The sequence below is a fragment of the Ischnura elegans genome, chromosome 12 (genome assembly GCF_921293095.1).
Source record: "Ischnura elegans chromosome 12, ioIscEleg1.1, whole genome shotgun sequence".
Lineage (NCBI taxonomy): Eukaryota > Metazoa > Arthropoda > Insecta > Odonata > Coenagrionidae > Ischnura > Ischnura elegans.
The window spans coordinates 45,448,539-45,461,806 of NC_060257.1; positions in this window are offsets into that span (position 1 = coordinate 45,448,539).

Here is a 13,268-nt window from a genome sequence, read left to right on the forward strand (position 1 = left end):
CTTAGCATTACGACTGACGACGAGAACTGAGTAGACTGGGCTTTTTAAAATCTCCTATTTAAACTAAATAGAAATTTTTATTGAACTATAATCAATGTTTTAAATATTCTTGCATCTTCAAATATTCACTTGCGGATTAAGAAATTCAACTAAGTAGTACTTTTACAATTAAGTAATGGTGTGAGTGGTGTATGATGACACCTCTCCGTTTAGTTTTAAAACATTCCTTTTTATAGTAAATAATATTTTTAATGCATTAAAACCATCGTTTAAAATAGCCTCGCATCTTCAAATTATTCCCTAACGTACCTATTGAGAAAGTCAATGAGTGTAAAAAGGTTTGAATGGTGGAAAATGACTTCGGTAGTCGTTGCACCCAAACAAATCAAACAAATTCTACTCTTTGCCAATAATCAGGCATTTAATTAGTTTCACCTTAGTCGATCGACAAGAGGGAAATCCCGCGTAGACATTAGCCTACTCTTGAAGTGCCGAATTCCCACCAGTTGGTTCCGGGTGCAAATCCTGGCGGTGGCAGAGATTTTTTAGAGGCTGCCGGACCCCTGCTTTATTGCCTTGAGGAGGAAATTTCAAGTGCAGTACCCCATCCGTCGGATGAGATGCTAAGCCGAGGTCCCCTTAGCGTCTTTCTTTAAGAGGAAGCTATTATCAACGGAGGGTTTCTCTTTAGTTGAACGACTAAGGGCGCACATATTTATAAGTTATTTAAAAAAACATCTTAGACGACAATTCGAAAAATTAAAAATCCAAAGTTTTAAGTAATTTTGTTCTCATTTAAACCACGTTGAAAACAGCATCATTTTTCAAATGATAATCTTGTGTAAAAAGGTATGTTATTTAAAAACTTAATGAATTAAAAAAGTAATTGATTAAGTTTTTCAAAAACTAGAAAAGATTTTAGTAATATTTTTGGAAAATATTTTGGGAATTATAGTGACAGCAAAATGAATACTTTAATCTTCCAAATGATTCTGTATGATAATACTAAATAAAATAATGATTTCAGTGATTCTAACTGACTTTATCTCTCGACAAACCCAAGAGAACCAATTTTTTCTTTCCTTCTCCTTTTTTCTTACTCAATATTTAGCACGAAAGCATTTGCAAACTTTTGAGGACCCTTAAAGTGTACGAATACGTAAAACGGCGAGTTCGGGGAGGATACGGAGGCGAGAACAACATGGAGTAGTTAGGGGGAAAATGATAATAATAGAGGCGGGAGTTCAAGATAGACTGTGTAAGAACCAATCGTCTCGTTTATGTAACGGTGTCTATGGCGAATTTCTCTCACACCACGTTTTTCTTAACGGAGTGCCGGCTTCCTATCCATTTGTTCCGGGATCGAATCCCTATTACGGCAAAGTTTTTTAATGGCTCTGCTTGAGCGTCTTGAAGAGATTACTTCAAGTGTAACTGTTTGTCCGTCGGATGTGACGTTAAGCCGTGGTACCCTTGGTACCTTTTGTTGGAAGAAGGATTACGAAGACGCTGTGTTTCTCTCTATTCGAACGGCTAAGGGCTCACATATGAATTACGTAAAAACACTATTTGAGACGACAAAATTGAAAAAAAATTAAATTGTAAATAATAAAAAAAATTTAGCCATGCTAAAAATCGAACTATTTTCTTAGGATAGTTCTGCATTAAAAAATGATACGAGTGACCATTTCTGTCGACAACCATGGGGAACCAATTATGCTTCTCCTGCTTATTTTTTTGCTTGCTCAATATTTAGCATTTGCAAACTTTTGAGGACCCTTAAAAGTGTACGATTACGGGAAACAGGGAGGTCGTGGCGGGATGCGGAGGCGGGAACAACGTGGAGTAGCTTGCGGGAGAATGACAAAGGAGGCGAGAATTCGAGAGAGACTGCGTAAGAACCAACCGTCTTGTTTTATGTAACGGTGTCTCTCTGCTCCCCCAAAACAGCCCTCCGAGTTATGTTTTAAACATTCCCTCACACCACAAAGCCTCCTTTTTGAATAACCGAAAGTTTTCGCACGCTCATTACACTTCCCAGCCTTTATACAGCCCGTCGCCTCATTTTAACGCCATCCTCCAGCGAACCTCTGCAGCCACCTACCTCATATCCCCTCCATCACACAAACCATTCTCTCCCTTCAAAAGCCTTTCATTCTTCCGCCTTTTCTCACAAAAGATTTTCCTCCGAAAACCATCATCACCTCCTCCTCCTTCTCCTCGTCCTTTCCAAATCTCCGGTTCCAATCCCTCCCTCTTCCGCAAGCCTTGTCGCGCTTTGTTAAGCTTCTAGATGCCGCGAGACTGTATTCTTTACGGTGAAGGTCGAGAGCATTCTATTTTTCCTTCAAAGTCATAATTTACGAAACTGTTCGCGCATTGCGTATAATCAGCCGCGTGATTTAAATATCGTCTTATGTAGCCGAGATAGAAAAAAAATGTCTGAAAAAATTGAATCTGAATATCATCGTGTGAGTAGCGATGGCGGCGAATGGAAATGGAATCACATTAATATGAAATCATCCAAACAGAATTTGTAGACGTTCAGGCAATTCTGATTTATTGCATTTATCATTAAAATTCAATATTTTGCTTCGCTTTAGTGCTAATCCATCAAGACACCACTACGGTGCTTTCAAAAGTAATATCGCCAGTACTCAACTTACTCAGACAATATTTCCTTCATATTGGCAGCCTTAGACGACGCTAATATCATCCGGCTGATCTTATGTAACGCTCAAACAATTTTATAAAATCATGATGTCTGAGTATTTGAATCTGAATTCATCATATGAATCAGATTCAAGTAATTATGAAAAGTGAAAAAGGCGAATTGAAATAGAGTCATCTTAAATTATTACGAAATCGTCTAAACTGACTTCATGGACGTTTAGGAAAATCTGATTCATTGTATTTTATCACCAAATTCAATATGTGGCTTGCGCTGTTATATTAAGCATCTAGAGACCTCTACCACATCTTGAACGGGTATGTTGCTAGTCAACTTGCTTTCGATACAATTACGGTTATGCCAAATTGCTCGTTCATTGCGTAAAAGAAACCGGATGATTTAAATTTCGTCTGAGGTTGCCAAGAAGAGGAAAAAAAAAGCATCTGATTACTTGAATCTGAATTTCATTCCATCTGTAGCGGTAGCGACGAATGATAGGATCACATTAATAGAAAATCGTCTGAAGCGATTGTAAGGGCAATTCCAAGTGTCTCGCTAAACCTGATGTATAAAATTAACTTAGCAAAACATTTTTATCTCCTAAGTTTTATGATTCTTTGTATTCTAACATTACTAGTTTAATATTTAGCTTGCACTGTAGTGCTAAGTCTCAAGACGGTATTCTTAACGGTTACGTCGACTTTAACGAATGAACTTGCTCTAAATATCATGATTTTGCAATATTGTTCGCGCTTACATAAAATCAGACGTAGGATTGAAATTTCGTCTAAGGCTGCCAAAAGGAAAATGCTATCTGATTACTTGAATCTGAATTTCATTAAATGAATATCGAGAGCAGCAAATGGATACAGAAGAACATGAGTATGAAATTATCTGAACCGACTGTATGGACGTTCAAGCAATTCTAATTTCCCCAATAAACCTGATGGACTACATTCCCCTAGCAAAAAAGTTTTTATCTCCAAAGTTTTCAGATCAATTTAATCAAGCTTGCGCTATAGCGTCAAGCCTCAAGAGACCACTACGATATTTTGACCGATAGTATAGCCAGAAGTCAACTTATTTTCAAATCCCTGTGTAGGCTTTCGCTGTGTGGTGAGTATTGTGCGTGGGGGTTTTTGGGGTACTACCGCGTCGTCTGCAGAGATGAATGTAAGCGGTAGTAACCCCGAACACCTCCACGCTCAACTTATTTTCAACCTAATGATTTCACAAAATTGTTCGGGAATTGCATGAAATCAAACGGAGGAGTACAATTATGTCTGAGATATTCAAGAAGCATAAATTCTCTTAGTACTTGCACCTCAATAATGTGATCACAAGAAATACATAATAGGGGAATGAAAATAGCAACACATTAACAAAAAAATTGAAAACCGAGTGTTCGTTCAGAGAATTCTTCATATCTTGAAGTGAACTTGATGTAAATATTGTTTAAATACTGATGAGTATACCTCTTTTATGCCTTTATCTTTTTTTCCCAAATTTATTCACGCATCGAGTAAAATTATCCCGATGGTAATAATTTTATACTTTTTACTTCCTCAGGTCTTCATCTAATCTTCTTTGAGCCATTTTTTCTATTTTTCATTTACATATATATTTTTTCCTTGGTCTACCTCTTCTTTGTCTTCCCTCTGGGCCATACTGCACCATTTATTTCGGATACCTTTCATTTCTTATTTGCTGCAAATTATTGCTCGTTAGTTAATAAATGTTGTAAAATTAATAAAAAAACAATTTTTTAAATTTATTAATTAACAGTAATTGCAGCATTGGTAAGTAATTAATTAAATTATTGAATTTTTATTTCATCTACTATCGCATCGTCTACTATTCATTATTTCCTCGATCCTTATGTTACTCAATCTTTCTTTTTTTAACTGACGGATATTCTTCACCACATTTCCATTTCCATGGTGTATATTAGATTTTCTGGTTTATCATTTTCCAATTATTTTATTAATCCGCCATGATTAGATCTTGCTATTCTCTTTACCCTAGACAATTGTTATCATCAGGCCATCATGTCTCAGGCTAAAGCCATTTTGTCGATCGTTTCGTCCTCTTATGAAGGGTTTCACAACGATTATCTTCTACTACTTTTATGACTGCATTCATTACTAAATTGACAATTTTGGCTAAATATTTACAATCTAAGTGGTAAATCCTAAATATTTATTTATAAACCAAAGATATGCAATAAGTATGTAAAAGCCGGAAAACTTAATATATATTCGTAATTTAGGCAAAATCGGTGTAGTGATTTTCGTTTTGCCATGTTAGTACCAGAGATTCCCAGCCGCCTTTCCAGTTTCTGGCAGTTTTTCGTAAATATCCTTCTTTTTTATAGTTAACATATACTTTACCGGGCATATTTAGATTTGTCACAAAATTTTGCTTCTAGTGAACATCGACAGTTTCGCAATGGGGTGCAAAACTAGAACTGAGGCATAGAACGAGAACAGTCTACGTCATAATATAATTGAGGGGGTGAAAAGCCAAGGTGTACTAGTAATTTTTAACTACAGAAACAAAGTCTTGTTACAGACAGCTTCGCTAACCCGAAAGAACCGTATTTCTCCATAAGAGCCCACGTTAAAATATCCAAATTTTACCGTCAAATATCTGGAAAAAGGCACAGGGGAGTCCCTTTTCCTTGGAATCATTGAAATTGCGTAATTCACAGAAATTGTGACAAATTATTCAACAAGTTTTTGCTACTTTTATTGAGGGGCTTAAACTACCTTAAGCAGGGCTCCGATATTCACTTTACACTTCGTTCAACCCCTTGTGCTGATATGACGAGTCCAAATCGTCTCGAACTTCCGATTTTAAATCGCGCAATGAAGAGTGTAGCTCGTCGTCAGATTTTCATTATTTTAGCACTTTTTAGGGGAACAATAGAAATATTTTGATATTTGAACAATGTTAAAACATCCATAATGTACCTAAATAACTCATATTTCATGAAATATGATGCGTTGATGCATTAAAATCATTTTATACGAGTAGCGATAGCTTTATTCTCGACGTAAGTATTTAAATAAATACTTTAAAATATGAAATTATACTTACTTTTTATTTCACTATTGTGTAAAATCGTTTCATGCTCTACTTGTTGGAAGTGCGATATATCGATGATAGAAACTGCAAATGCTAATGTTGAATTAATTTTGTATAAGGTAGTATTTTTTGTATAAGGTAATAATTATTTCGTGTAAGGTAAATTTTTTTGTAAAAGGTAATAATTTTGTATTGAAGTGTGGAAATTACCATTTGTAGTCTTTATCATAGAAATCATTTCAATACCTGCCGTTCCATTCAACAAGAACCGCACAGAAAACGGAGGATGGGAGCATGATATTCGGAGAATAAATTGTATTGTAAAAGGTTAAATTTTGGATGCCGTTGGTGTGAAAACAGAAGGGAAGCCAAAGATGGGGTGAGTTTGGGGATGAAAGGTCTGAGTGGGTGGGTTCAGGGAGGGACAACGCGGTAACAGAAAGATAGGGGAGTGCTTTGAGGAATGAAATCACCAAGGAAGGAAAAGCTTTCGCTGCGGTAGCCGAGGAGGGATGAGGAAACCGAGCGTTGAGAGTACGTCAACCACATCAGCGCACAGTTTCGCAATGGGGTGCAAAACTAGAACTGAGGCATAGAACGAGAACAGTCTACGTCATAATAGAATTGAGGGGGTGACAAGCCAAGGGGTACTAGTGATTTTTAAGCACACAAATTAAGTAAAGAAAAAAAACGAGGTCAACTAGATATTGAGTCGTGTATTTAATTTTCCGCTCGATGTCAGCATAGAACAGATTCAATGGTATTCCTTGGCTACCATGTTTTTATATATTCTTTCCATAAATTTTTTTACCTAACTCTGTTATGAGAAAAATCATTTGTACCCCTCGGTTTCTCAGTCCCTCAATAATTAACGTAGAATAGCCTAGGCGAAGAAAGCATTCCACAAAAAATAGAACCACTTAGATCGAAAATTTTAAGCATAGAAATAAGGAAAAAATTATCAGAACTTGCATTTGGGGACCCTAAAATTCAAGGGGTACGAGTGTAATTTTACAATTTTGAAGATTAAGGTAGATGATGGTTGTTGGGGTACACAACATTGTTTTGGCAAATAGATACAAGTGAAGTGCTGAATCTATGCATATATGTTTGACAGTGATTAACTGGTTTTCTTTACTCACAATAATAATGTGTACTCCACCAACCATTATCTACACTTGTCACCAAATTATAAAATAATATACTCCTACCTCTTGACCTCCAGGGTCCTCATTTGGAGTATGCTTGTTTACCGAAGCGAGGCATGTAAGCAGTGAAGAAATCAAGAGTCGAGACTTCCGAAATCTATTGCCACAGAAGAATAATGAGGATGAAATGGGTCGACCGGGTCAGTAATGAATAAAGTAATGACTCTATCCTTCTCCTTCTCGCCAGTGTCGGTATAGCTCACGGCCAACTACACGCTATCCTTGAGGGTCCAACGATGTACCCCCAAAAATATGCTTTCCCTTCGCGAAAAACCCTTTCACTATAATCTCCTTGTTTCCCTTTACCCTTTATCGTAATCTCTGTATCATTTCCATTCGGCGCTCTGCATAAGAGAATCAGAAGTCAAACATGAAAGGAGAACTAAGTCCAAAGATGTAGGCATAACACAAACAGCAGGTGGACGTTGTTCCCATTCCATTAGGAATCAAAATATTTTTCATTAATAGGCTTAGTTAAGGGACTGAAGTAATTATATTCCCATGGGAAGCTCCATGCTTTCCATCCGTGGAGATTGATGTTGTATCCACGATGAAAGGTCATGTCTACCCCTCACGCAATCCTTTTAGATAAAGCATCTTCGGCTCATGTGAATGGAATTTGAGCCAGGTTACTCATACAGTCTTTGACAGGAACAGAAGGTGACGTTTCTTCCGGTCATTGATTCTTAAAACTGTCCATAACGCTCCACTTCGGGATTCCGATTTTTTTTTCAAGCAATAGCAAAAATTTGTTGCGTGTTACCATTTGGGAACATGAATGAAAACGTATTTAAGCATTTTTATATGGGTTTTCTTTCACAATATCACTTAATTAGTTGTAAATTAATTATTTGTCGGCCTCGGTGGCGGGGGTGATAAGTCCTCACCTACCATACCGAAGATTTGGGTTCGAGTCCCGCCTGGAACGGTTTTTCTTTCCTGGACATGGTTGTGTGTGATCGTCTGTTGTTGATTGTTTGAAATCCCGACGTAAAAGCCACATTGTGCTGTTTTCGGGGGTAGTTGAGATAATAAAAAAAATAAATAAATAAATAGGATATACATTAAATAATAAAAATCTGTTGGTAAATTAGTTCGCGCTTAAAAGGGTTAATAAAAAACACGAGTTGTAAAGTAACGACAGATTCCGTCCTAGCAAACTATAAAACACAAGAATTTTCTGTTCACTAACCGCCATCTTTGCTACTAGCGCTTTCTAGCTAATGGTGACGGAAAGATTCGGTACACTTACGGATTATTGCCAAAAAAAGAAAACTGTCTGAGTTAATCTTTAAATTGATTTATCATTTATAGCTGTAAGTTGAGCGTAATAAATATTATAGATTGTTAAAAATCCGATATCCAATTTGAAACACTCTAATTGCATCGAAGAATACATCACCAAGGATCGACGGAAAAGAAATTTCGGATTCAAGACACCCATACAAATAAGCTTATCTGTTATAATAGTAGAAGGAAAGCTTCTATATGCGCCATAAGTTTTCAGCCCAATTAATGTACATAAAGGCTCTTTTTCGTTAAAATACTCAATGACGTCAAGACATAGTATTGAAACTATCTCCCTAAAAAGTTTTGGTTTGACGTGAAATTTGAGTTCCGAAATTGATGCTCTATGACCATATTGTGAACATGTTTTCCATATTTGCAGCCCATTTGCTTAAAATTAAGCTGTCAATCAGTTTGATTTCCAAAAAAATTGCACCGGCATTTTTTGGAGAACCATTAACTGCCTGCCAAACTGTCAATTACGGCAGCGAGAATTTTTGATATTTTTCCATCCTATTCAAGTGAATATGCTCTATATAGTATCTTAAATAACGAATTATTCCCACGGAACGCCAAAAATTGAATATTGGAATCGAAAAACTGAAGCGTAACCTAGTTTCTGGAACACATGTTGATAAAACACCGGGGCATATCTGACGGTGATGACGAGGCATTGAAAAATAAAAATAATAAAAAAATGTGAAAGAAAACCTTGCTTGCTATTATCTCTTGGCTCAATCAACAAAACCTGCAATTTTTTGATGGTGGCAATGATGATGGCCAGATGAAATTCTTCTTTTTTATGACGAATTCAACCTGGGAACGTAAATAACCATTAAAAAAATCCCACCATGCTTCGACCATCCCGAGCACCGCATGTTAAAAATAAAAAAACCGCAAATCGTAAAGTTCCTAATTTGACGATCGTGTGCAGGAGCTCGAAGGGTGAAGATTAAAAAAAAGGAGAAGCAGCTTCGTGTTGTGTTGCTCAGGGTTATAGGGGAAGGGTACACATAAAATAGGTAGGTGGTTGAAGAACGGAGTCAAGCGATGCACTTTTCCACCTCCACCTCGGTAGCTGTTATATGCAGGGATTGCAAGTGAAACGAAACGGAAGTCAAAACTAGTAAAATTTCAATAGTTTCGTTCCCTGAAGCGAAATGTAGAAATAAAACGAAATATATTTAATTAATCATAGCGGGCGTAACTTGGTGGAAATCCATAATCGCAGGAATAGAAGGATCAACAACTTAGCTATTTCCACATAGTAATTTGTTGACACCGACCATGGTTGCGTTACAGAATAGTATTGTCAAGGTGAAAAATTCAGGTAAATTGACAGAATATATAGCAGAAGGTTGGGTAGGAAAAATTACCGGGAGCCGTTGGTTGGGGGAGGTAAGCAGGGGCGGATCCAGGATTTTTTTCTGGGAGGGGCACAAGCAAGGCCGTATCCAGGATTTTGTTCTGGGTGGGGCACAAGGATACCTCGCAATACAAAACGAATGCAATGATAATGGGACCGTATTAAAAATCTTGCATATTTTTGAGGGTCTGGGGGGGGCACGTGCCCCCGTGCCCCCCCCCTGGATCCGCCTATGGAGGTAAGGGTTGGGGTTGGAGCTGGGTTTGGCGTGTCTTTTCAGCTCCAACCCCAACCCTTACCTCCCCCTAACCAACGGCTCCCGGTAATTTTTCCTACCCAACCTTCTGCTATATATACTGTCAATTTACCTGCATTTTTACCTTGATAATGTTACTCTGTAACGAAACCATGGTCGGTGTCAATAAACTCTGTAACCGAACCATGGTCGGTTTCAATAAATTACTATGTGGAAATAGCAAAGTTGTTGATCCTTCTATTCCTGCGAAATATATTTAAACCCGGGGAGCTAAACTCAGGGTTGAAACTATATCGGAGTCAAAACTACTTCGATTCAAAACTAAACTAAAACTCAGGGACGAAATGAAACACAGATAATGTTTCGCACCGGAGGGACCACATGCTTCACCTTCAAACAGTTTAGTTTTGACCCAGACACCGAGTACGAATTATGCTTGAATGAAGTAGAGGTTCGGTCTACCGCCGTTAGATGAATGGGGCACTCATATCTTTACCACTCACAGGAGAACGGTGAATTCAAACTCGCCCTTCGATTTTTAAGCTCGATGTTTTATCCTCTCTACACGTATAGCATAAGCTTGAAGAGGTGAACGAGTTCTCTTACCTGGGAAGCCGAATTACCAGCGATGGACGGAGCAAGAAAGAAATACACAGTAGAATAGCGCAGGCGAAGAGGGCTTTCTACAAAAAGAAGAATCTTCTTACAGCTGAAAATACCAGCATAGAAGTAAGGAAACAATTCATCAGATGCTACATATGGAGTATGTTTCTCTATGGAAGCGAGGCTTGGACGTTGACAGCAGCAGAGAAGTCAAGAGTGGAAGCATTCGAAATGTGGTGCTACCGAAGAATGATGAAGATAAAATGGATTGACCGTGTGAGTAACCAGGAAGTGCTAAGGAGAGTAGGAGAAAAGAGAAGCCTCCTAAAAACATTAAGCAGAAGAAGGGACAACTTAGTTGGCCACATTTTGAGGCACGATGGTCTGATGAAGACAATCGTTGAAGGACAAGTGGAAGGGAAAAAGGGCAAGGGACGGCCCCGAATGAGTTATATCGGACAGGTTATAAAGGATGTAAAAGAGAATAAATATGAAGAGATTAGCGGATAGGAGAGAGAAATGGAGAGCTGCGTCAAACCAATCTTAGGATTGTTGACTAATGATGATGACACGTATGTCAAACTTAATGGGTCGAAACTATTCCCTCTTGTCACCCTCCACTCAACGTCTGGGATAGAAACTTAACTATTAGCAGCGGGGTTTCGATTAATTCAGTTTCGTTCCCAGGAGTAAAGTTTCGTAACAGCTTTATACTAAATTCCTTGGTGATATTAATTTCGTGAGGGAACGAAACTAAACCCAGGCCTCGTATTTTCGTTTCGCTTCGGGTCGAAGCGAAACATAAATTTCGTTTCGTTTCACATGCCATCCCTGGTTGTATGTGCTTCGTGAGCATGCAGTGATATTGTCGCAGCTCCCATTGTCAAACTTATTAGCATTAAACTCCACGCCATCCCATCGCCAAGTTTGTTTCTTAATAAAAGAGTCCGTTTCCCTACTTTAAGCACACGATTTAAGTCCATTCTCCGTAGTAGTATATGGAATGCACTCAAAAAAATAAACCTTTCAGTGCACCTCTTGTAGTGCCCAGCGATTGCATAATAAGAGTCATTCGTAGTAATAGTTATTAATTTTTCTTTCTGGTGATTATTTACTATGACTATTATATCTGTTATCCGCATATAAAAGTGAATGAGACAATATTGCATCCACGCGCTTGCCGCGTCGCCGTACTCTCCGCCGCCACGGGCCAGAACCGGAGTCGACCGCACGCTCAAAAAAACGATTTAAAATTCGGAGTTGGTGCAAGGTTTTACTTTAGATTCACAATATAGATGCTTCAAAAAACGATATGATATAAGTTATTTAGTGAAAGTCGATGATGATATCTACTTTTTCTCTGCGTTTGTGTAAAAAAAGGGCTGAAAACAGGCTCCGCCATTTTGTTATATATCTATGGTTATTGATGAAACAAAATCTTTAAAAACCCTTCAAATGAAAGAAAAAGAAGTGTCAATTTAGATGGTATAACAGTTTTGTCGATAAAACTATTCATGAAACCACTGCACGAGGATATAGTCGGCAATTTTCAGAAAAAATCGAGGGTCGTCGTTTTTCGCTAAATCTGTTCAACATTGACCTCACATATATTTTTAACGTGAAAACACAAGAAATAAATAATCTGGAAAGGTATGTACAATTTATTTGAAAATATGTATGCGAAGGTGAAAGGTGCTTCCTAGCTGAAAAAAATCGATTTTGAGGTTTTGGCCAGCTTTTTTCGATTCTAGCCCACTGTGCGACGTTTTCTTTTTTCGCAGATGAAATTTAGAATTTAGGAGGAATTTAGGTTATATTGCTATCTCATTTTAAAATCACCTTAAATGGAGTCACCAACTTATAAATGGTATTATAGTAAAAAAGTAACTCCATATTACACGAATTATTAGTTCAACAACTTATCGCCAATTTTATAGGTCTACAACGTCCTAAAAAGTTGTTGTAGCATTGTTTGACTGATACACCTTCTGTCGCTATTATTTTTTGGTATTGAAGGTGTAACCTCAGGTATTTGTTTTGTTCCAAATTCTCTTTATTTTATTAAAAATACAGTATATTTTGCCCACTAATTCGAGTAGCATTCCGTTTTGGTCTATCCTCCATTCAGCAAATCCCAAACAACATCAATATCAATAGTCAAGTGTTATACGTCACGAGTGACGTCATTTATGAAATCTGTGTCTTAACCCTCTTAAAAGCGAACTAACTTACCGACTTTTTTTTTTGGATATCCTATTAATTTTAGTACTAAAAAAGAGATATTATGAAACAAAATCGGAACAAAAAAATTTTAATTCGTTTTCAAGCATGTTCCCAAAAAGGAACGAGCCACAAAATTTTGCTATTGGTTGATAAATAAATATACAATTGACCAAAAAGCTAAGTTTAATAACGTAATATATTTATTGATCCTTTGAATAATGAATATTTGTTACTGGAGAGCGAGTGTAGGGAAAATATCGAATGAACCTCATACTCACTACAGAGGTGATGAAAATAAACAATTTTGAAAAGGCATAATTAACAACCAATGTACACACAGGTCATTCAATTCACTTTAAAAATACTTTCATACTATATTTACACAAGAAAAGCTATAAAAATAATCACAGATACGAAATATAATTTGAATGAATTTTTATAAATCAGTTCCCTAATGGGACATGGATTGTAAACGTCTAAAAGAAAAGGAGATGCTAAATTCGTTTATTTTCCATCGCGTAGTCGTGGGATAGCCACTAAAAACTCAGCACTATAATCTTCTCGTAT